The following is a 24,650-nucleotide window of genomic DNA, read 5'->3' as shown; positions in this document are numbered from 1 at the left end:
CATTGTAACCAGCTTCTGTGATACTCAATTAGTTGGCCATATCCTTCACAGACTGTCTGGCTCTAAAAGGCCCATGTGAGAAATACTGCCAGTGCCCCTGGCCTTTTTCTATACAGCAAGGCAAGATACCTTCCCTATCTGGCCCTCACAGAATTCTGCAGGTATTAGGTCTTTTACCATTCTGACACAAAATCACTTCTCTCTTCTTGCATAGGTTGATTGACTGGGATGTGCAAGTTTAAGGTTTAGGCCAATCAACGGGCATACTGGGAAATGCCAAACTAGGGTGGATCAAGTCAAGACAACTTAATTCTGTATTAATGGTGACTCTATGCATGAGGCTGGCCACTCTTACTCTTCATTTAATGCCAAAGTTCAAGTGATGGGCACTCTCCCTCAGCCCCCTATAGTAGACAGTAATACTGTCAATGAGGTTCCTTCTCTGCCCAACCCCTTAAACAGTGAACCTGAACTTCCTGTCCAACTTCTGAATTCTGAAATGGCACTGCACAGTGGAATGAGTAATGCAGTAGTTGCTTCTGATTTGAATATAATTTTCTGGAATGCAGCGGGTGTTCTGAGCAAACTGAATGATATTGATTCGGTTAAATATGATGGCTGGCCATCAGATTGTGTGTCTCCAAGAGACATGGTCCCAGAGAAACATACATGTAAATGGTTATTACTACCCCTGTCGTACTTTGAACATCTGGGCATTGCATTGGGGGTTTGTTAGCTCTAATAGGTCTAACTATAACGTCAAAGATATCTAAGACATTTCTGGACTCTGCTTATTTCCAGATACTTTTTGTATCTTTTTCTTGGCTGCCACTTGTGATACATTTTTATCATGATAATTTTTATACCAAAAACATTTCAAGTGTAGAGTCCCTTGATCATGCACTTTTCAAAGTATTGGAAGGTTTGAAAGAAGATTTTTTTTATAATATGGAAGTGTGGGTGATTTCAACTAGATGGTGCCGATGATCTTGTATGTGGGACAGGGGACAGAGAATCAGCTACTTACTCACATTTAGAGCATAACCCTTGCAGTGATACACTAAACGAGCTGATGGTGGCCTATAATCCTATCTATAGCATGGACTTGGCTCTGAATGAAGGTATTAGGCAAGTATCATTTACAGTAAGAGGCTCCGGGACTTTGATTGACTACATTGCACTACTGAAGACTTGGGAAGGAGGTTGTCCGAGATCTCTATAGTAGATAGCCCAAAGAGTGACGAAAACCTATTAGTATTAGATCTATATTTATGGTTGCCGACACCGGTCCACAATCTGCTGCCCCCCCCAATTTAGCATATTAGAAATGGAGGTGTGCAATGTAAATTGCGGAATACTGATGCTGGGGAGTTTTGATCCTCATTAGTAGGGGGAAAAAAAAGCAATTCGAAGAAGGTCTAAGCTACCAGCCTGATCCATAAGAGGTATTGGGGGCTTACATCGAAATATGCAAGCGGGTAACAGAGATGATGGTGCTACCACAGACACGGGGAGCACAAACTGGAAGGAAATGATTTGATAAATCCTGTACAGAAGCACAAAGTGGCCTGTTACAGGAGGTCGAAAGGTCACCGAGAGACATAATGGAAATAAGAGCCTGTAGGAAACTTTATAAGGAAACGATTAGGGCAAGGAAAGAAAGGCTCAGAAGGGAGGCTTAGGAGCATTTAACCAATGTGTGTCCATGAAGGATGTGTCCCTATGTTGGTGAACAGTGAACGCACGCTTTTTTGAGAACAGTACAATCACCAGAATAGACGTGACTATTCCATAGCATGTCTGGGTTATACATTTCTCCAGGGTAAATGATTCTCATTCTATGCACATCTTGATAATAGCACTCTGAAAATAACAGCCAGCCCTGGGGATGATGAGCAGATATAAATTACCCTTACTGACATAACATCAGCAGTGGAGAGATGTCCTAGCAACAAAGAAACAGGACCAGATGGGGTCCAGATAGATCTTTTCAAGAGCAACCTTGACCCCTGGGCCCCAATTACAGTAAATGTTTTATGAAGTCTGATTCGTGTAGGCCCCTTTAAATCTTGGTCTAACACAACTATTGGGCCTATTTCCTAGAAGGGGGATAAAGCCTGATATTTCTAATTGCTTCCACGTCCAAGGAGTTGGGCAGAGTATTACTAGACCGACTGGAGCACTGGGCCACTGAGGAAGGTATCCTCACTGCTGTACACCATGGTTTTAGACTGGGACTGAGGACAATAGACCAGTGATTGAACCTTCATCTAAGTAAATATGTCTTGTTTAAGAGGGGTGTTTTTATCTGGTGTTTATGGACCTCAGTGCATTCTTCGATAATGTCTCAGTACCAGGTTTTGGAGATTGTTGGTAGCAAAGGGAGCTGATACCAAGATTGTCCTGATACTCTCTCAACTCCATAAGGATGTGGAAGGCTGCAATAGATTTGGCTCCAACGGGGACTGTACGCCACCAATAAAGATCAGGAGGGGCCTCAAGCAAGAGATTTGGCCCACTTTCTTGTTAGTCTCTGCATAAATGATCTTGACATCTATTTGTCTGATGTAGAGGCTGATCCACCTTGGAGAGGAACCAGCAGGCTGCCAGTCCTGATGTATGCTGATGATTGCATGCCTATGTCAAGGAGAGGGCTGGAACTCCAGAGGCTGTTAGAACGATTAGTTGAATTTATATCTGACCTGAAATTATCTACAAATAAAACAAAGTTGTTCTCCATGGTCTGTGGTCACCCTTTGAGTAAGATTGCTCCCTTCCATATTGATTGCACCAAATTACAGCGTGTACTTACCATTGCTTACCTCAGGGTCCCCTTTGACAATATGAGCACAGAGAAGTATTTGCTGCGTGTGAGATCCACGCAGCTTGAACAGACTATTGTTTCTCTGTTCAAGTTTTCTTCCAAATTAGGGTCTCGCCTATGGAAGCTATAATTAAAATGTATATGGCTAGATCTATATTGACTGCTTCTTATCAAGCAGGTGTGTGGGAGTAATGTATTTCCTCACAGCTGCAGGCTAGTAAAAAGAACTTATTGAGTAGCTTACTTTCACTACTGAGAAGTGTACTGACCCTAATGTGCCACCAGGAACTAGAACTTCATTACTTGGGAGGTCTCACAAGGATGTCACCAACCCTATTGCGGCTTTCAGTTTTGGCATGGTCTGAAACCGTACTCATTCAAATGATAATAGTCGACTATCTAGACTTAACAAAAGTCCAAAATATCAAATAGCTGGTTTGTGTGAAGAAGATTAGCAGACAATTAGAAGGTCAGACCTGTATGATAACCCACAGAGTACTAACAACTCCACTAAAGCTTTAGGGAAGTGCAAATCAGTGGGTCTTTTAGCAAAGAAAAGAGAAGAATTTGAGAAGAAAAGTTTTTCGAAGTGTATTATTTACTGATTATGACCATTAATATGGCACCACACCTATGTAAGGTGCTGAGACATCAGAGGTTTCATTTGACAGGATTCAGATTTGGTTTGGTAAATTTTTCTGGTATCCTATCTGTAGACCTAATATGATTGTGAAGAATGGTCCAACACAACACCAATAGGTCACCTCTGGCTGCAATGGGGTGGCCGGTTGCAGAGATTATTTCCAGTGTTGGGTGCCCTGTGTAAGTCTATGGGGATCAGTCCGGTCACAAATAGGCTTCAGGCAGGGAGACCAGTCTGCTGGACCAACAAGGAGGCTCAGGTCTCCTGATGCTCGGGGACGTGGGGACACCTTTGGTCATCTTCTCCTCGGGCCAGGGCAGCTAGGTGCAGAGGTGTCTTGAGGTGTTGGGGTTTCACGACCGGATTCACTTGAGTTAGCGAGGGCCTGCACAAAGAAGCTGCAGACGGTGTCATAGAGTCCACAGTGAGCAAATCCAAGGTGGGCTTTGTCGCTGGAGTCTCAGGGGACCAACCTGGCACCATTGGCCCACTTAAACTCAGGCTAGGGGCACTGTGCACTGGTGCTTTCTGGTGTAGGGTTTGAGGCGGTCCGGAGTATTCACAGTTCTTGCCAGGTGACTGCAGGATAAAGGGGAAATGCTCTGCTAATATATTGGAGTTCATGGGTCTAGGGTGAAGTGCTGGCCGTCCTCCCAGGGTCTTTGAGACACAGCAGCTGCAGAATAAGTCTTTGTTAGTGCAGTTTTCAAGGACAGCAGGCAGGCCAGCAGGATTGGTACCAAGTCAGTTTCTGCTCATCATTTTTTGGTTTTGCAGCTCTTCAGGTTCAGTCTTCTTATTTCAGGTCGGCAGGATCTGATTTCCTGATGCCAGGGTATCCCTTAAATACTCGATTTATAGGTGTTAGTGGAGTGTAGGGTAGTAGCCAATGGGCTACTTACCTCTGGGGTCACTACACCCCCTATATGACCACTTCCGTGGGAAGTGGGCATAACCCTGTCCCAGACTTCCTAATTCTGCCATCACCAAGATGGCAGACTTTGAGTTTTCGTGTCCACATCAGATAGCCCACCTTAGGGGTAGAAAAAACCTGGGGGTGAACATGCCTCTCTGACAACTAATTTTCCAGCCTGTCCAGGTGCCTAATCGGCCCTGGTCAGGAGGTTGGAATCCCTGCATCTCTGAGAGAAGCTGGATTTGCATACCAAAGACGGTAGGTTCTTTAAAGCTCCCTACCTTTAAATGCTCATTTATGGATCATCCCGTAAACAGCTCCTGCCAAAGCAGACTTGTTCCTGACCTCCTGAGAGCATGGGCTCTCACTCCTGGGGGTCAGAGACTAGTCTCTGGTGGCAAGCTGGTCAGATCCAGTAATCCAGAATAGGACTAGGTGGTGTGTTTTCAGGGGGCACCTCAGAGGGGCTCTCTGGGTGCATGCATTAATAAATCCATCACTGAAATCGGTGCAGATTTATTCATACAAAATGTTTGATATCAAACATCTTTGGTTTCAGTGAAGCCATCATGTAGCTGAGGAACTTGTTTTTGTCCAGTGTCCAGCACATGAACCTAAAAGGGCTTCCCTGGTCACTTGTGCTGGCAGGTATTTAGACTGACCTGCACAGAGTCCTATCTGCACATGCGGATATTTCCACACATGTAGTATAGTGCAACCCTGCCTTAGGGCTGTAAGGACTGCTATAGGGGTGACTTACCTGTGCTGCATATAGTGCCTGCAGACGTGGCATACAGGGCTGTGTGCCATGTCATGTTTCACTTTTGGCAGCACCAAGACACGCAACATACAATGACAGCCAGCATGGGCTTTGTGAGGAATCCCTTAGGGTAGCACAATACATGCTGCAACCCTGGGCTCCTTGCGCTAGGTACCTAGGGTACCATTTACTAGGGGCTTGCTCTTGGAGCAACTTTAGAATTGCTTTTATATGAATGCTATTGTTTGATATTGTTAATCTGGTGTTTTATTGTATGTTAATACATTTAGTCTTCTTATGTCAGCATTGTCTGTGAAGAGTCAGGATGAGATTTTAATACGAAGTCTTTTTCTTTTATGATTTATCTACTGATACCAAATGTGATATATGACTACGAAGGGGTTTCAAATGCTTTTAAACAAGATCAATTGATCCATGTGATTTTACTATGAAATCTGAAATGTAATTTGTGTGCATTCTTTTATGGTTTTCTATTTACCGACACGCATGTCTTGACTTGTCCTTGCTTTGAAAGTTATACTCTCATGTTGCAAAGGCTTTTCAAAATTATCTGTTTTTACTTGCTTGGATTCTGTCTTGATGAACATAGTATACATAATGTTTCTTCTCTTAGTTTTCATCACAAGGTTAGATCACATTAATTTTGACTATCTTTTACTACCTTTCTATGTCTCCATTCATCTAATTCTCACTCATTCCTTTCTCATTTATTGCCTCTATCTTTTTCTTCTCTCTCATCTTTCCTTTCTTTTCTTCTATTTTTACTCTCTCTTCTTCTCTATATAGAAAATCTTACAAAAATATTTTTGCAAACACAAGTTATCATTTTGAAATATTTTGTTTTTATTTTCTCTTGTTCTATACGTATGTACTTTTGTTTTGTAACTTGCTTCATTGATTTGCCAAATGAAAAATGTAAACTTAAAAGAGACTTCTCTGTCCCTGTAATGCCTTCTGTGTCAGGTTGTTCTGAGGCTGTATTGGGGTTATTATCTCCTTCAAGCTCAAGGTCACAAAAATTACTGTATTACAGCCTACCCTTGGTATCATTTATTGTCATTGAGTCTTCCTGTTTCTTTCTATTTTCCTTTGGATTGATTTTCCCTTTTACTTTTTTACAAACTATCCTGTTGAAATACTGTAAGAAATGGATAGACTTATTTCGGATTTCCTTGTGAGTCACCTGTGTGGGGTAACTGTAATATGAGTGGAGAATTTAACATTTGAAAAATACTCTTTACCAGGGTTCAGTGTTTGCTGCCTCTTGGATTGGTAGGGTGATCTCACTTGCTGTATAATACCTGTTGGGAAGTCTTGAACCAGATTATTTTAAAAGCACAATTGACTGTTTAATGTAGACTTCCTTAGGAAAGGCCAGTTGCCCCCTCCAAACCATATGGGGCGAGTGGCGGCTCAATCATTTCCACCCACTTTTTGTGATGGATTCCACAATTTTGTCCTCCAAACGTAGTGATTACAATCTAGTCATCATTATTCATTCCTCTACTAAAATCACCATTGACCCACCCTCTTCTGTTAGTTCTGATGACCTGCATTTCTTTGAAAATAAGGGGATACTTACAAAGTAGAAAAACATAAACCCAGAGAAAATCCTTGCTGATTTAGAAACCAAAAAGAATAAGCATGTTGTCTCTGTAAATTAGCTGAATTATACAACATCCTGGGCAGTTTTAATGTTTTATGTACATCTATGTCAAGCCGAATGACTTAAGAAATCTTGTAGTGGACCCTTCCTCCATCGCTGGTTGACCATGCTTGTTGAACTGCCTCTGAAAACCTGAAAATGGCTGATAAGTGGTCACCTAGGAACATCGAGGAAATTCTGTCAACCAGGAGGGCTTATAAGACAACACTCGAGATAAGGAGGATGAAAATAAGAGAGAAGGCCTGGGATAACTTAGTCTCAGGTGCTAAATTTAGGGACGCTGTTAGACCTGGCATCTCTTGGCATATTTCCTCAGTATTTTTGCTTTTTGACCTCCTGTTTTGAAGGTATGCAAGACTTTATTTTTACTGGTTAAGTGTCTCTTCCCACTTTTTCACTACTATTCAGTGCTAAAGTGCAATTGCTCCTACTGTAAAAAGTCCCTAGTACATTGCACTATGTGTACCCAGGTCCTTTTTTCTTACATGTAAGTCACCCCTAAAGTAGGCCCAAGGTAGCCCCATGGGCAGGGTGCAATGTATGTTTTTGGTAGGACCTGTGGTAGAGTGATTTATATGTCCTGATAGTGAACTACTGAGCATTTCGTTTTTCACTATTGAAAGGCTGTCTTTCCAATTGGGGATCATTGGAGCTGCCTTGTAACATGTTACAAGTGTAAATTTGAGAAAAGATAGAGAAATCGAGTTTAGGCTCCCTTAGATTACACATTTTTTAGTAAGGGTGGTTTTTAGATTGTGTATTTAAAAATGCCACTTTTAGAATGTGTAACAAGAAAAGAGATGAAAGAATGCACACCTTCCCTTTAAGCTATAACAATGTATCTGACTTAATAGAACCGTTGTGTTGAATAAATGCATCCGAACAGCTGGTGATCTGTCCCAACGATCACAACTCTATAGGAAAGTCTCGAAGAGGGCACGCGGTTGCGCACCCAACTGTCGCACTGCTTACATAGGAATGTATCCATCCAATGAACAACTTTTTCTTTCATTTTTACCATGCTAATTCATTTTCAAAATGAAACCAAATGTCATCGAGAAATTTTCATCCAAAGTTCATCCATGCTTGTAGCATCACAGCAAGAGCAGCGTAAATCCAGCATAATTCCTTGACTTTATAGTTTCAAATGTGGGGGGTGATTACTGTGGATCACTTTTCATTTTCGCAAAATCATTTTTAAACTGTTTCTTTAAGCGTTTGAATCTCAATTGGATTAGGTCACGGGGTTAGAATCCCACCTGGCTTTTGGAGGACAGGTGGTTATATTATCATGCTAGAAACGCTGTGCGTTACACTGAATGCTGGCAGTAGCGAATAGATGTGCACACTTTGACGAGGCTGCCTGTTTCGGCTTTTTAAGGTAATTTACTATCCCACAAGTTATACTGCATTTAAGAAACTGAATCCTGGATAAGGGTTCATTTATATGTGGATGTTGGCCGTGTGATGTTGTATACATTAGTATGGGCTACGTTTTGGGATTCCAGTATTTAACGCGCCGGATTAGTTTAAGCGTTCAGGTTATGGAGCCACAGGGCAGGGGGATACAATTTGCATGTTGGATTTTGTGCTCGTAAACCAGGGAGTACAACTGGGGAATGTAGGTTGTTTTATAGCACTATGTTTATGATAGATGGATATTAATATCATAGAGGTTGAGACGTTTGTTTTCATTATCTTTGTAGTGACCCCTGACGAAGGGCCCTTGTGGCCTGAAATGCATTAGGTGATATGAAATAAACATCTTTGATAAGCCAACTCGTCGTGTATGATTCTTGTTAACGTGTCGCTGTTGAAGACCCGGAGGGTATGCAGGAGACATTTGAAACTATAAAGTCAAGGAATTATGCTGGATTTACGCTGCTCTTGCTGTGATGCTACAAGCATGGATAAACTTTGGATGAAAATTTCTCGATGACATTTGGTTTAATTTGGAAAATGAATGAGCATGGTAAAAATGAAAGAAAAAGTTGTTCATTGTATGGATACATTCCTATCTAAGCAGTGCGACAGATGGGCGCGCAACCGCGTACCCTCTTCGAGACTTTTAGAATGTGGGCATTTTCTTTCTTGATCATTCTGTGTGCCTCTGCCTGATTGTGTATTCACCATCTGGTTTTGTACTGACAGGGCTGGGGATGTGCAATCACTCTAGACTGTCACTGAATAGACCTTTCTGCATTTAGAGTGGTGGAAATGTTGTAATTTAGCAATGATTAGGTTATGCATTAGCAGAAGACTTCTTGTATTTAGAGACTATCTTGTCTGTTTACGGAATCCATCTTGTATTTCTGTCGGTCATTTTGTATGCCATGTGCTCTGTCCTACCTGTCTGTTCCTGTCAACTGCTCTTGAAATCTGCCCAGAGACAAGATATATTCATCCTCTTCTGTTTTGCACATGCCCAGTTGAGCTTACAACTGTCGCCAACTTGTAACTGTTAAGATGTGTCCACCAGAATTAGCTGTCAGCCCTTCCCACTTGTTGCTAGCACACTCTCTGTATGACCTTATATGTATTTGAAACTAGCAGTCTGTTCCTTGTACCACCTTCAATTGAGCCCCTGTGTGCGTATAAAAGGACCAAGCTCCTTCCAGTCAGTGTGCTACCTCATACTCTACCGAAGGGTGTTGTGTGAATGTAGCTCCACCTCATGAGGTTTAACTAACTCTGTTTTTTCTATTCCAGTTTCTGTGCCAACTTCTTGCTATTGGCCGAAGGACTCTGTGTAGAGAAGGGTGAATCCCTTGCACTGGTAGGCCTGGCTGAGGCTTGCCACCACAGAAGGAGTTTTCCCTAGCACCTGAATAGGCTGGGTCTGCTCTGCACAATGCTGACTCCATCTGCTGGAGTGAAGCTGGACTAGAGAGGACAGCACTGGTTTCTACTGAGCAAGAGGGACTTGCTGCCTAAAACTGTAAAGGGAAAAGTACTATACACGTTGGGGCCCTGACCCCAGAACTTTAAAACTCTTTTGGACTAAAGATCCTGACAAGAGGAAGAGCTGGAGAAGCTGTCAGACGGAACTACTATTTTCTTTGTGCCTTGCTGTGTTGACCTGCAGTGGATGCTTCTGTCATGGGCAGTGAAAGGACTGGACTGGGCTTTCTGCTACTTATTTTCCTGCGTTTCTCCAAGGGCTTTAGGTAGAGCTTGCCTTCTGTTCAAGAAGTCTCAGGAACAGCAAAGACTTCAAGACCGTCTGCTGCCAGCACTGGGAACTGTGTTTTTTATGCTGCAACAGAATAAAAAGCAACCCAGCACCATCAACGATGCTGCTGCCAGCTCAGTGACCTGTTGGCTCCGTAGAGAGCACCACCCTGCTTTGCACCATCACCCTGGTCTCACTGACACTGCCCCTGATCCACTGCTTGCACAGTGACCTGAGGGTACCGTATTTCACACCGCCTCGCTTATCATCAGATCCACGGTATCCCTAGCGACACCGCTCCACACCAACATCCATGTCTCTGCCTGCACCATGGCCTAGAGGCACTGTTTGTAAGTTACTTGTGGCACAACTCATTCCCACACTGCAGCCTTGGGCCACTGATGCCGGTGCCATTGACTTCAGATCTTCTACCAACGACAGCACTTCAGCAAGGACAATGCCGCTGCTTACACCGTGACCTGCCAGCACCGTGATGAGCACTGCCCTACTTAGCACCCCAGACCTAGTCTCACTGACTCCGCTGGATGCCGTCACTAAACTGCTGCCTGCACCACAACCTGAGGGCATCGTACACCGCACCGCTCCACTCCACTTTGCACCGCAGCCCCAATGCCCCGATGCCTGATGACGCCGGTGGTCCTGGCTTCAAGCTCACGGAGTTTGCTCTGCAATGCGTGTGATTTTGACGGCCTGACAATTCCTGCACCGAACTCCGTAACTGACAATGCTGCTTCTTTGGAGCTCATCGCAAGGTCCACAACATCCAGCATGTCCAAGGCACTGTTTGTGGGTCGTCCCAACACCGTATCTGGCCCACAACACTGTGGTTGGCCTGAACTGTTGGATTTGTTTGTTCACAATGCCATAATAGTCCCGAACGGAGCTATTGACTTCAAGGACCTGTATTTTAAGTCTAGTTTGCCAATATTCATATTTTGTTTACAGTATGTTGGATTTTTGTTAGTTTTTGGTCTTGTTTTACACAGATAAATATTGGCTATTTTTCTAAAACTGGTGTGGTGTTCATTTGAAATGTTTTAACTGTATTACAGTGGGTTATGTGCAAATGCTTTACACATTGCCTCTGAGATAAGCTTTACTGCTCATGCTAAGCTACCAACGGGGTGAGCAGGAGTTAAATTAAATTCCTCCCCAGATTGTTGGCCATTCCAAAAAGTACCTCTAACATTATTACCCACATCGAGGTTTGCCTTTCGTACATTGAAGATGTAATTAAATTAGCACCACTGTTACTTTGCATTAAACTAGGAGCTCCCCTTTCACTAAATTCTCCCACCTTGTTTTAGCTGATTGCTTCAATTTAGATAGTGCAAATATTATTGCTTGATTACCATATAGCAGAACATCTTTTCTTGATTTGGGCATCCCACATTTTGTATTTCATTCCCCCAGCGATATCAATAGTAAAACTAAGACCCTGATTTGCTACCTCTTCAAAACATACAGTACCCTAAAATGGTCCAACAGATGCCAGATTCTGGCCAGTGCTCATTATCACATGGAGATCACTTCACTTTTGTGCATCAAACCATATCTAGTGTAAATACCTAATCAGGATCACAGATTTTATTTAACACGTTTAAGGCTGTGTACTGTGCAGTTTTTGGGTGCCTTCCATCAGCCGGACAGTTGGTTCACGTCCCTGCTCTTCTGTCCTTGCGACAACATTAGCCAGCAATCTACTGTGCACTTTATGTCTTTTTATTTCTCGTAGCTTTTATACCATACCTGGAACACATTTCTAACATCACTTTTTACGCTCTACAATCTGTAGATTGGCCAGTCAAAGCCTTAGCCTCTGAAAACTGTGTGTCATGTGCGCATTAGCTTTTACTGTCCTTCTCTCGGGATTAGAAGGTTTTTTTAGGATAAAGGCTAATTTGTCTTTTGTCTTTTTAATTTGTATCTGCTTTTAGTTGGTCTAACTGTACATTTATTGCTGCTATTTTGTGAAAAACAACCCTGTTATTCGATCTATATTATTTTCATGATAATAATGACTGCACAGAATCATGTTTTAATGATATGTTTATTAATGCTATTCTATTATGGCCGCATTGGTTGAGTGAAGCTTTTACTGACTGACTGACTGACTTCTAGGTCTCATTTCTAAAGAATGAAACTAACATGTAAACTAGATATTTTGGGCATGATTACGAGTTTGGTGGTCCTCCTTTTGGCCCACCACTGCCTCTCCCGCAGGAGGTTCTCCAAGCCTGTAGTGCACCCACCCGCCGGATTACGAATGTTATCAAGTACGGTGGGTGAGCTGGGGCGGACTCACCGTGGTGGCTGTGTAAGGCTCATAGGAGAGCTTTAACAGTAGACTGTCGCCGTGACAGATCCTGCAGCACATTCCTAAACTGTGTGGCATGCACCATAACGGGAATGCCTCACCGTGCAGGAACGGGGGGGATAATATGTCCCCCCCGCATGCATCCCCAGGCCTCCCCAAATTGCTGTCTGCCACCCTTTTCATGGCGGGATCAATAAGCAAGTCTTAATTTGCTTAGCGGTTTTGTCATTGACACCACCAGCATATTACTGTCTCTGACCGCCACGCCGTGGGATCCTGGATCCTATGGAGACGGTGGTCCTGTGGCAGTCCACCCGCCACACTCCTAATGTGGCCGACGGGGCCACAGTGGTGGTAGAGGTCGGACTGCCACCATGTGAAAGACAGTCCATGGACCACCGTACTTGTCATTAGGCCCTTTATATTTTGTTTGCATTTGGGTGATACTCAAATTGCTTATGGCTCTAGGTTAATTACGCTAAAAATATTAATGTTTGAGCACTTGTGCACCTTAACTTGAGATAGAAGCACAATAGGTCACCTTGAATAAAAAAAACAAAAAAAACATTCATAGATTAATATTATGAAAATCTTTTTATGGTCTGTGACTGATAAGTCAGATGCACGTAATGTACTGTTGGCTGCAGGCATGTTAAAGGTTACTGTAGGAACCAAGTCAACAACTGAAAGTGAACACCCAGCAAATAGGGTTTTTAGCCATGTTAACTGCCTCTCAATTATTAAATAGAACAGTTTTGCTTTACAATATGTAAACAGATTTTGAAGCACGAGCGTTGGGACCTGGAAAATAATGCGCCATGTACTGCCCTGCCAATTCGGTTGGCCTGTACTTTTGTTCTGCCTGGAACATATATAATATTCAGTAGCACACATAGTAGGAGATGGCATTCATATTCTTAAAGATGGGCTGAAGACTGCTAAATGAAAAGGGAAGCAAACAAAAGGAACAAATGAAAAAGCAATACAAAGAAGCAACACTGCAATTGAAAGCTGAAATAATGGCATCGCTATCATATAAGACATGCACACTGAATGCAAATTTCAGAGATGGGATAAAATTGTAACTTTTTTTTAGGGATCCTTTAATTCTGATTCTGGTATGCCAAACACCTGGAGAGCAGCTAACTAGAACTGTGATATGTTGTTTCATGGATACGATTCCAAATATCAACGTGGTGTTATGCTTGGGAGCAGACGCAGCAACAGCATCAGGGCAAATCCATCTTACGTAACATACATGTGCACCGATGGATGTCACTGATAGCTCTTTCTACCCCTAGTTTGCGTCTTGATATCCGTGGCACTGTCCTTCATACCCCTGGTCTCAGTTATCAAGGCAGGAGTAGGAACAGAGAGTAACCATGGTTCTAAGAGCCCTGTTTACTTTTACTAGGTTTCCCTCCTTGTATTTTCTCGAGCCCTATTGCTGCAGGGGGGTTAAGGATGGGTTAAGAGTTCAATTCTTTGATGTCATCAGATGTCAAAGGCTGTGTGTTGTTGGTTTCGCTATCCCTGTCTATTTTTCTGAATCAGAATCCATGCTCATCTCACTACTGATGATGCATATTTCTCTGCTGAACCCATACTACTGCAAACATGTGTGGTGTCATTTTTGGGAACATACTGAAACACTACAGCCTCTCAAAGTACTTCTCATTTTAAGATAATCCATCTCCCATAGCATGGAAGTACACCAACAGTAAAGAACATCACCTTCACGCGGTTTCTCCTTCTAAACAGGCTTGGGTGAGCTTTGTGAAGATGCCCTAATATGATCTAATATGAATCTAAGTAGTAATGGACATAGTTCTGACATCTTCATTGTATGGATATACTCTGGTAGAGTATCCAGAGGCAGAATTACCTTTGCTATGCTTAACCTAAAATTGAAATCATTCAAAATAGGACATAGCTCTTTCTATGACAGGTTAACTTTAAATCAGACCCAGAACAAGATACAGATTTAACTGTTTGCTTTATGTGCATCATATGTGATGTAGTACTCACGGAGGTTAAAACAGTTAAAAAACTAACATTAAAAACAAAAACAAATAAAATATAAATAAGTGAGGGTATCCTAAAATACGTATTACACTGCTATCTCATTGCTCAACCATTGATGCAAGCATATGGCAAAGGGCCACAGAGGCTGGAAGCACTAAATGGCTGCCTGCCATTGCCACATGGTCTGCAACAACAAAAACACTGAGCAAGAAGGCATTAGGAACAAAAAGAATACACGCAGGGCTAGAAAAAAGCACACTGGCAGGCTACACAAAATGGCCACCAGTCACATGGTCACACAAGCAACACCAAGCAAGAAGGCACGGGGAAAAAAACTTAAAAGAACACATGCAGGCCTATGGGGATAGCTCACTGCCTGGGTACACCAAAATGGCCACCAATCACATGGTCATTGGTCACTACAACCAGCATGAAGGCATGGCCTCAAACAAAGAACACATGCACGCTTATGGAAAAGCTTACTGACTGCCTATGCAAACTGCCCACAAGCAGGCCTATGGACACTAACTTATTTGTATTTTTTAATTTTTTTTAAAGATTTTATATAGCGCTGGCTAGACCCGGAGGTATCAGAGCGCTTTACATGAGCATCAGATCATAGATACAGGTTAAATCGTTACAAAGGTTACACAGTTATTAGAGCATGGCAACATAGTTACTTGTAAGGTTGAGATAAAACAATAAGCACAAATACGTAAGGGGAAAAGCAGGCAAGGGGAAAGATTCAGGGGAGGGGTAATGAGGGGGAAAGAAAAGAGGAGGGTGACAGACACAGCATGGAAAGAGGAGGGGAAGGGCGACGGGGACACAAACCGGTAGACGAGTCAAAGCAACGTCCAGAGTCCAGTAAGCTGTGATCCCAGGGGAAGTGGTATCACTTCTCTAGCTCTGTTGCGGGAGGTTCCCTTAATGCAGTAGACTCTCTCAGAGGGTTTGCTGAGACTCCAGAGTATAAATATGGGATCATTCCGCAACAAGGGGAGAAGCAGTGCTTAGTCAGAGGGCACAAATGACAGAGGGCTAGGCAGACTAGCAGGCAAGGTGAAAGATTCAGGGGAGAGGGGATAGGAGCTAGGGAAGTAGACAAAGAGAGAAAGAGTAATAAATGAGAACAAATTTAAATTAATGAGTTATTATGTAGCGATGGCTAGACCCAAAGGAAACAGATTGCTTTACATGAGGAATAATAATGATACAATTTACATCAGTTAAAAATTACATAAGTATCAAGAAAAGCATTTAAAGAACATAGGGGACAAGGTGAATGGCGCAAGGAAGGGTAAGGGGATAGGGTAAAGGGGTAGGAGGAAAATAGGTCGGAGAGACGAGGGGAAAATCTGCCCATGGTCCGACTGGGTAGATGATGGCAGCGGGGAGTCCACAATCCTTCTCCTCTTTAGATATATGGTAGCTCCACTGGGCATCAGCCAAATCGCTTGGTCTCTACGGTCTAGGGTAAGTTCCACAGGTTCCAAGTCCTGATGTGTCAGCAGGTTAGGGGATAGGTTCAAGGTCTGATCAATGTCCAATTGTTATCCCAGGGAAGTAAAACAATGTGGAGAGGACCACTATGGAAGCCATCTTGGGGTCAGGCTGGGGACTGTACTGTATACTGGTGGCCATCTTAAGGTCAGGCGTCTGGCAGTTAGAGTCAATTACCAGGACAGTGGCTGCAAGAGAGTAACAAATCCAGCATGCACACACCATCACACGCACAGACATGCACAAGCACATACAAATGTGGGCACACACTCTCATATGAGCACATAGGCACACACACAAGCACATAAACAGAGACATCCAAAAACACAAGTACACATAAAATCCAGCGCTCTAGTACAAAACACCCAAGTACATTCACACGCAAACACCATCACATGCACAGACATGCACAAGCACACAAAAATGCGCTCACACTCTAATACACGTGCACACATACAGAAACTACCAAAAACACAAGCACACATACAATCACAAACTCCAGAACAAAAATACCCAAGGACGTACACACAGGTACATGCACACACACACCATCACACGCACAGACATGCACAAGCACACACAAATGTGCGCACACACTCATACGTGAACAGAGGGAGCACACAAGCACAAGCACACATACAATCCCATGCTCTAGTACAAAAACACTCAAGTACATGCACACTCCATCACACGCACAGACATAAGCACACATACAGAAACATCAGCGCGCACCAACACGAGCACACATAGAATCACATGCACTGTACAAAAACACCCAAGAACATGTCCACACCATAACACGCACAGCCATGCACAAGCACACAATCCCCGTGGGTCACTTGTGCACGTCACTGACTTGACTCTGGGACTACTCGCAAGCATGTTGGTGCCAGGGTAGCGCTACCCCCCTTCTGGTGTCAATGTGGTTTCCAGGGACGTTCGTGGTGGGTCCCTCTATCAGTACACCCTTTACTCAGCGGCCAGTCTGTGCAATGGCGACCGCCATCTTGGGTCGGGTCCGGGCGCCCCTTCTCCACGACTGCAGGCCAATGCTTCCCTTGGCCCACGCAGCCCGCGATCAGGCCGCACCCCTGGAGTGGGCGCGATGTATCGCTCGTGATTCCAAGGCTGCAGATGCTGGCAGCAGACAGGGCATAGTTAATATATTATCAAGGGAGCGGTGCCAAAGATCTGTCTTCCAGCACCCAGTACCCCTCCCCCGCTGTGTGTTAACTGTGAAGAGCAAAATGTGTATGTTGTACTGCACCCAGGGGGGGGGGCTCCTCAAGTGGGGTGACTCCCAGTGGGGCAGCTCATCTCTCCCTGCACATTGTATCACTGACTGTAATGGTCGTGAGGGCACGAGGGCCAATGCACGCTCCTTCTCCCCACATCAGTAAATTTACATTTAGCAGCAATCACTGTGGCTCTGTGGATCTGCCAGCAATTAAATGTTATAGAGGGGACCAATCACCACACCAGGCCCTAGCTCGAGTGCCCTGCATCAGAAGTAGAACAGTGTGGCAGCTCCCACACACTCTGCTGCCCAGCGGGGTGCACAAAGTCCCGAAAGCACACAGGTCACGAGCCTGCACTGCAGCACTCACCACGCAAATCTGCGTGTCACGTCCAGCAGAGTAGCAGGGAGGACTGGCCCACGCCCCTCAGCTCCGCTCACACCTCTCCGTAGCAGGCCCGCAGCAGCAGTCCCATGAGGGTCGTACATCCGGTTGAGTGTCGGCGGTCCCCATGGCCTGTGCACAAGTCTCATTGCTGACACCAGCTCCCTCGCTCCCCTGCCTCAGCTCGCGCCCAAAGACAGGGCGTCTGCATGGCTCTAGGAGTAGCCCGGCTACGTCTGGCTCACCCCATGTAGCACTCGTCTGTGTGTTGTTCTTTCTTGAAATTTTATTGCAAGTGTTTTGCTTGAATTAATTTAATTTGGAGGGCTTGCCATCTCCGGTAAAACACCAGTTGCTGCTGACACCTCAGCAGAGCCTTCTACAGCAATGCAATGCACCGTAGGTCAGAGTGTCGGGTTGCCGGTGCTTGCTCCCTCAGAGACTCTTATCTTCCTGTTGCCTACTCCCTAGCGCTTAGTGTACCGTCCTGCTTGTCTAGGTATTGAACGCAGTTTTATTGCGGTCCTGTTGCGGCGGCTGACATTACTAGAGATCTGTTCTGAGCTCCTTACGGTTTCAGTTTCAGTTTCGATTTTGAGGGGACTGCGCACTTATCGTCTTTAGTTTTATTTAACTCTTTGTTCCCTTATTGTCTCTTTAGGAGTCATAGATGCCCGCACCTGCTCCTGATAGTCCGGTCTTCAGCCTGAGGTCTCGCAGCACTGGGTTTCATGTGTTGCGAGTGCCTTTGCTAACCGCCGCTGTTGCTTTTAGTCTCGCCCTCGTGCCATCTCGCTCTTGCTCCCAGTCCCTTTGTGTGCTTTTTCACCTGCGTTCCTCAGGATTTCTGTCTGTCGTTCTTAGTACCTGCTATCGTTGGGGTTAGCAGAGCACCATCGCATCTCACACCGGTGCCACACCCGCTTCCGTGGTTGGTTTCGATTCTGTAGCGGGCTGGGATGCCGCCATTTTATTTTACCCCTCGAGTCCCTTCTTGCACTGCTTCTTAAGTACGTTTTTTTCTTGTTTCTGTTGGTATCTAGGCCCTCGGAGAGGGCAGCACCTCTGAGCCGGGCACATCCGACGTACAATTTCCAATGCTGGTTCTTTTTCTTCAATAGTTGTTGGAGTATTTTAAGTTCATTTTCTCCCTTCCAGCGGGGCGGCAGGATCAGGGAGCCCCTGGCCATATGGCATGGGGAACAAATTGAAATGATGGACTATGTCAAACACACACAGGCGGCATTGTTGAGATGGAGAGAACACAACACTGATTAATTCAGCATTTCAAAAACAAAAATCAACAGGGCTAAAAGTTTTTACAACAGCACACTTCCTCCAAAAGCATTACCCTACCTATACACTGCTTACAGAAAAAAAGAGAAATACAACAAAAAAACACTTTTTATATTTTTTCATCCAATGCCATCCATGGCCTTGATGATGATTCAATCTGACAAACACCACAAAAACAATTGTTTTCCATGAACCCATGGCTAGCACTGGGCCTTCTGGCTGGAAAGCCCATTTCGTTAGCAGACTAGACCACATAGTGCAGTAAAAGAATACAGCACATTTATCAAAGAACATGGAGTAAATGTACTAAACTGTGCAACATTTTTCCTTTACAAAAGAAGAAAAATCAGATGCAAAGAAAACCCAACATACAGCAAAAAGGCATAGCCACAAACAAAGAGCATATGCAGGTCTATTGCAAAGGCACACTGACTGCTTACGGAAAATGGCCACCAGCCACATGGTCATAAACAACAACAAGCTGTAGGCCTGGAAAACAAAAAAAACGTGCATGCCCATGGCAAAAGCATACTGGCTGCCTACACAACATGGCCACCAACCACATGTCAAACAGCAAGCAAAGAGGAGTGGCCACAACAAGAACACATGCAGGCCTATGGCAAAAGCACACTGTAGCTTCTTTTGTTTTTTGAGTTGTTTCTTCTCTCTCCGAGTTATTGGCGGATGGCTTGGGTAGTTTCTGACCGACTGGTGGACCCTATATTAGTGGGGCTGGTGTCCCCTGTAGGGTTGCTCCCCCCATGGACACTGACTATGCAAAATAACGCCTGGCCACATGGGGAACAAAGCCAAATGGTGGTTAATGGCAAACAAATACACCGGGATGTATGACGTTACCACGCATACTTTTAGCACGCATACCTTTACAACGCAATTTTTACAACGCAGGATCCATTACAACGAACTACCATTACAACGCATTTTTTTACAACGCAAATACCTTTACAACGCATACCATTACAACGTAAGTATTGGTAAGTACATAATATTTTTAAAAATGTAAATTATTAAATTTAATATAATTTAATTTAATTTAATTTTAATTTAATTTTATTTAAAACCCAAACCTACCACTGAACCCTAAAAATACCCCTTTACCCAAAAACCCAAACCTAGCCCTGAACCCTAAAAATACCCCTTTACCCAAAACCCCAAACCCATACTGAACCCTAAAAATACCCTTTTACCCAAAAACCCAAACCTAGCCCTGAACCCTAAAAATACCCCTTTACCCAAAAACCCAAACCAAGCCCTGAACCCTAAAAATACCCCTTTACCCAAAAACCCAAACCTAGCCCTGAACCCTAAAAATACCCCTTTACCCAAAAACCCAAACCTAGCCCTGAACCCTAAAAATACCCTTTTACCCCAAAACCCAAACCTAGCCCTGAACCCTAAAATACCCCTTTACCCAAAAACCCAAACCTAGCCCTGAACCCTAAAAATACCCCTTGACCCAAAAACCCAAACCTACCCTGAACCCTAAAAATACCCTTTTACCCAAAAACCCCAACCTAACACTGAACCCTAAAAATACCCCTTTACCCAAAAACCCAAACCTAGCCCTGAACCCTAAAAATACCCCTTTACCCAAAAACCCAAACCTAGCCCTGAACCCTAAAAATAACCTTTTACCCAAAAACCCAAACCTAGCCCTGAACCCTAAAAATACCCCTTTACCCAAAAACCCAAACCTATAAAATTTTTACTATAATTATATACTTACCAATACTTACGTTGTAATGGTATGCGTTGTAAAGGTATTTGCGTTGTAAAAAAATGCGTTGTAATGGTACTTCGTTGTAATAGATCCTGCGTTGTAAAAGTTGCGCTGTAAAAGTAGTCCGTTGTAAAAGTTTCGTTGTAACGGTTGTATACCAATACACCGGCCAGACAAAGGAGCATTGGTAACACAGGAAACACAAAATTAATCCAGCAGCAAAAATGAAACATAACAGGGCTAAAATTGTTTACAGCACACATCCTCCAAAGGCATTAGCCCACCTAAACACTGTTTGCAGAAAAAAAATTGAAATATCACAAATAAAAGCACAGGGCCCAGACTCTACAAAACCCGGCTATAATTGCGTCGTTGGATGCCACAATGGCATTTGATACGATTGAATGGCCATTTTTGTGGGCGGTATTGACTACGTTCGGGTTTGGCCCTGGATTCATTGTCTGGATACACTTGATGTATTCAAAGCCGCTCGCACAAGTGGTAGTGAATATTAAAGTGTCGGACGCCTTTTTATTGGGAAGGGGAACCCGTCAGGGTTGCCCGTTGTCCTCCTTCTTTTCGCATTGGCTTTAGAGCCTTCTATCAGGGTTCTGCAGTGGTCTCCGGGTTGGGAGAATCGCATCTCCCTATATGCAGATGATATTTTACTTTATTTGGCCTCCCCCCATAAATCCCTTAATGTGGTCTTTGATGTTCTCGCCTCTTTTCGGAGGAATTCTGGCCTTTCGATCAACTGGAGCAAATCTGTGTTGTTTGTCTTAAAAGGGTGACCCTCCCGTACCTCCCAGGAACTGTCCGATACAGATTACTTCGGAAGGGTTTACATATCTGAGGATCTTTGTGTCTCTAGACTCATCAATTAGGTACTCTCGGAATCTTCTTCCCCCTCTTTGTAGGCTCAGGAGCGATATATCTAATTGGAAGAAACTTCCTCTTTCCTTACTTGGTAGAGCAACATTGTTTAAAATGATTGCTCTCCCGCGCTTTATTTATGCTCTGCAAAACTCCTTAGACGTGGTGCCCGCTAGCTACTTCTGTGAAATCGAGAGTTTGCAACGTAGTTTACTGCGGGAGGGGAAGCCTCGCATTGCTTTACACACATTGACTCTTTCCTGGTATGACGGAGGTATCGCTCTCCCTGATATCAAGAGGAATTACTGGGCTGCCCACCTGGCGGCAATTAACCACTGCACTTATGCGGGGTGGATGACCCTGGTTACGCCTTGGATAAATTGTTTCTTCCAGGTAATAAATATAACAGGGCCCTATATTCTCGTCCAGAGTGCCATTGACAGGTCCCACTAAACACTTCGTGAATATCAGGCATGCAGCTACGGCCTCCCTGGGATGGAGAAATAAGATAACTATGGCTACTCTGCTCTGGGACTCTGACATGCTGGGCAAGCTGTGGAAGACTAAAGGCTTTGATAAGTGGGAACTTATAGGTATCTCTACGGTCAAAGACGTCTGGGGAAAGGGGACGATTAAGTCATTCCAAGAATTACAGAATGAATATAAACTTGCTCCGTCTGAATACTTTCGGTATGGTCAGGTACGGCATGCCCTTCTGTCATTGTTACCTGGTGAGGCAAAACCTTCAGAAGCTTTCCCTCTGGAAGATAGAATATTAGAGGGCCATCTTCCGGATAAAACAATCTCTCTAATATATAAAAAGTTGATAACAGGGCTGACTCCCTAGTGGTGCTTAGAAATAGGTGGATTCAAGACGGAATAGAACTAGATGAGTAAGATTGGCAGTCAGCGGTCTCCTCCCCTAGAGAAGTCGCAATTTCAGCTCGCCTCCGACTGGTGCATCTTAAAATTTTACATAGGATCTACCTTACAGAACACAGGTTAATACATATGGGACTTTCAGATACGGGACTTTGTAAAAGGGATTGTGGACTAGTTGGAACCTTCATGCACATTATCTGGGAGTGTAAACATGTCACTATATACTGGTGCAGCATACACAACATTATAGGCAGAGTTCTTGGAGTTTCCCTCTCTCCGGAGGCAAGAAGATGTTTGCTTAATATATGGGAGCCTACAGACCTAAACAATTCGCAGACGCAGTGGGTCACGTTGGGGTATATGATTGCCAAACAAAATATCGCCCAGTTGTGGGGGTCAGTACAGCCCTGTTCCCTGGAAGAATGGGAAAAAAACTTAGACTGGTGTATGTTCAGGGAGAAGACTACATATCTGGCAAGGGGACACCCTCGGAAATGGTAATTGATTTGGGGGCCCTGGAACAGTTTCAGAGGAGACATCTGTACGCCACCTGTAAGCGCTATCCCTGATGAATCCCCCTCCCCGTGAAAGTCTAACATGTTTTTGGGATTTGGCTGTTCTGCTATTCTTTGTTGTGTACTCGACTGCCGTGTCCTACCCTCTGTAATGTAAGTCGTTGCTGATGTTTGTTTCAATAAAAAGTAATATAAAAAAAATTACATATTACAAATTTATTTTAAAAAAGTGTGCAACATTTTTCCTTTATAAAAGAAGAAACACTATTTACAAGCAACAACTAGGCCCCTACTGAAACTACAGGCAACTCACCACAATACATTTTAAAAATCGATTAAAAGTTCAAATACATCCAGGTGCAGGGCCCCAATCAAACAAACAACATCCGTTTTTCAACTTACTTGTGCAATCTCAAATACAATATCCATAAATCCAATGGTATAAGTAGGAGACACAAAGAGTGATCCTTCCAGCTCCAAATACAAATGAAAGGTGACCAGGAGTTGGTTGAAGCACTGTGTCAGGTCCCCCACTAAAAGGTTTTTAATCAAGAAGAATATCCAGCCTTATCAGAAAGCAATGGTGATTGCTGCGTTGTCCAGGCTGTGTAAACAGCCTGGGGTACAGGATCGAATCCAACATGGCGGCAAGGAACCCCGTAAGAACAAACAGGTCAGCGCTCTAGTCAAAGCGGCAGCCTTGAGTGATGCAGGCGAAGCGCGCGGTAAACTGCGCACTTCACCTGAGCTGTGAGCGGAGCAAGAGGTGTATCCTGGCGGCGCGTTAGTTTAGGGACAAGAAGCAACGCGTCGCGAGTTTTGAGGAGAAAATACCTGAGTTCGTGAATTCCTAGACAACCCAGTAAGAATGTTCCTTTTATTATTGACGAAAAGTTTACCTTGAATTTCAGAACTGCGCATGCTCGGAATCCGAGCCATTTCTATAGCGAGTGCGCAGTGTCACAGAAGGCCGCCCAGAAAATACAGAGACAGCACAAGTGACCAAAAAATATTCCGAGTATCTTCGTATTGAAAGTTTTCTGAGAGGTTACGTTGTGTTATCAAGGATAGTTTACCCAAGGTCTAGCACGATAGTAGAGACCTAAGATACATGAGTATAGTGTACAAGGTATTCACTAGCTGAAGAAGTGTTAGAGTCTCCCATAGAAAACATACACGGCAGTGAGTCAACTGTAGTGTTAATAGCGTTCAGCTCCTGGAATAGCATATAGACAACAGTGAAGTAACTGTGGTTAATAAGAAGGTTTCAGGTGAAGAATATGAGAAATACTTACCAAGGCTTCAGTTTTCTATTCTGTAAGTGATTACCTGAAGGAAGAAAAGATAAAATTAGAATTAGTAAAAGAACACCCAATAATACCTATTCATTACATTATAGTGCATCAGATAAAGAGTAGAAGAATACTGAAGTATAAGAAGAGAAAGTAAAGGCACACAACTACTGAGTAAGTTTAGAAGGTAAACAGAAGAATAGTACAACTAGAAAGAAAAAGAGTAAAAGAGTGATATACATGTATTTTATTTTTCAGCACATTTAAAACAGTAGCGCAGAAGAAAAAGAAGTATTTTCAAGAAGAAGAAGAAAAGAAGAAGACATTGTGTGCATTCTCTTCTCTGTCCAATTCCCCTTTCCCCGTTGGGGCTCTACTGGCTACGCATTTATATATTGTGCGTGGCTGGGGAGTTCTGAGGAGGAATTGGGAGCCTGCGTCGTTCTGCTTCTGTGTCATTTGCCAGCAAAAAGAAAGAAGAGCTTATTCTGACACACTGGGAGTAGCTGTTGGACAGGAACAGGAAGTTGGAGACTCTGGGGTACTTCCTTCCATTTGGAA

At 43.7% G+C, this 24,650-nt stretch overlaps 1 protein-coding gene across 1 annotated transcript in view; it reads right to left on the bottom strand.

Annotated features, from left to right (window-relative positions):
- Positions 1–24,115, bottom strand: part of LOC144823718 (histamine N-methyltransferase A-like) — a 219,839-nt gene extending 195,724 nt beyond the window's left edge. Inside the window, exon 1 of the mRNA XM_078682481.1 lies at positions 24,093–24,115. The gene's annotated coding sequence lies outside the window, so the exon portion shown is untranslated. The remainder of the gene's footprint in view (positions 1–24,092) is intronic.
- Positions 24,116–24,650: the final 535 nt, after the last annotated feature.

This window comes from Lissotriton helveticus, chromosome 3_1 (assembly GCF_964261635.1).
Source record: "Lissotriton helveticus chromosome 3_1, aLisHel1.1, whole genome shotgun sequence".
Classification (NCBI taxonomy): domain Eukaryota; kingdom Metazoa; phylum Chordata; class Amphibia; order Caudata; family Salamandridae; genus Lissotriton; species Lissotriton helveticus.
Note: the sequence above shows the minus strand (reverse complement) of the source record. Positions and strands in the feature narration are given on the sequence as shown.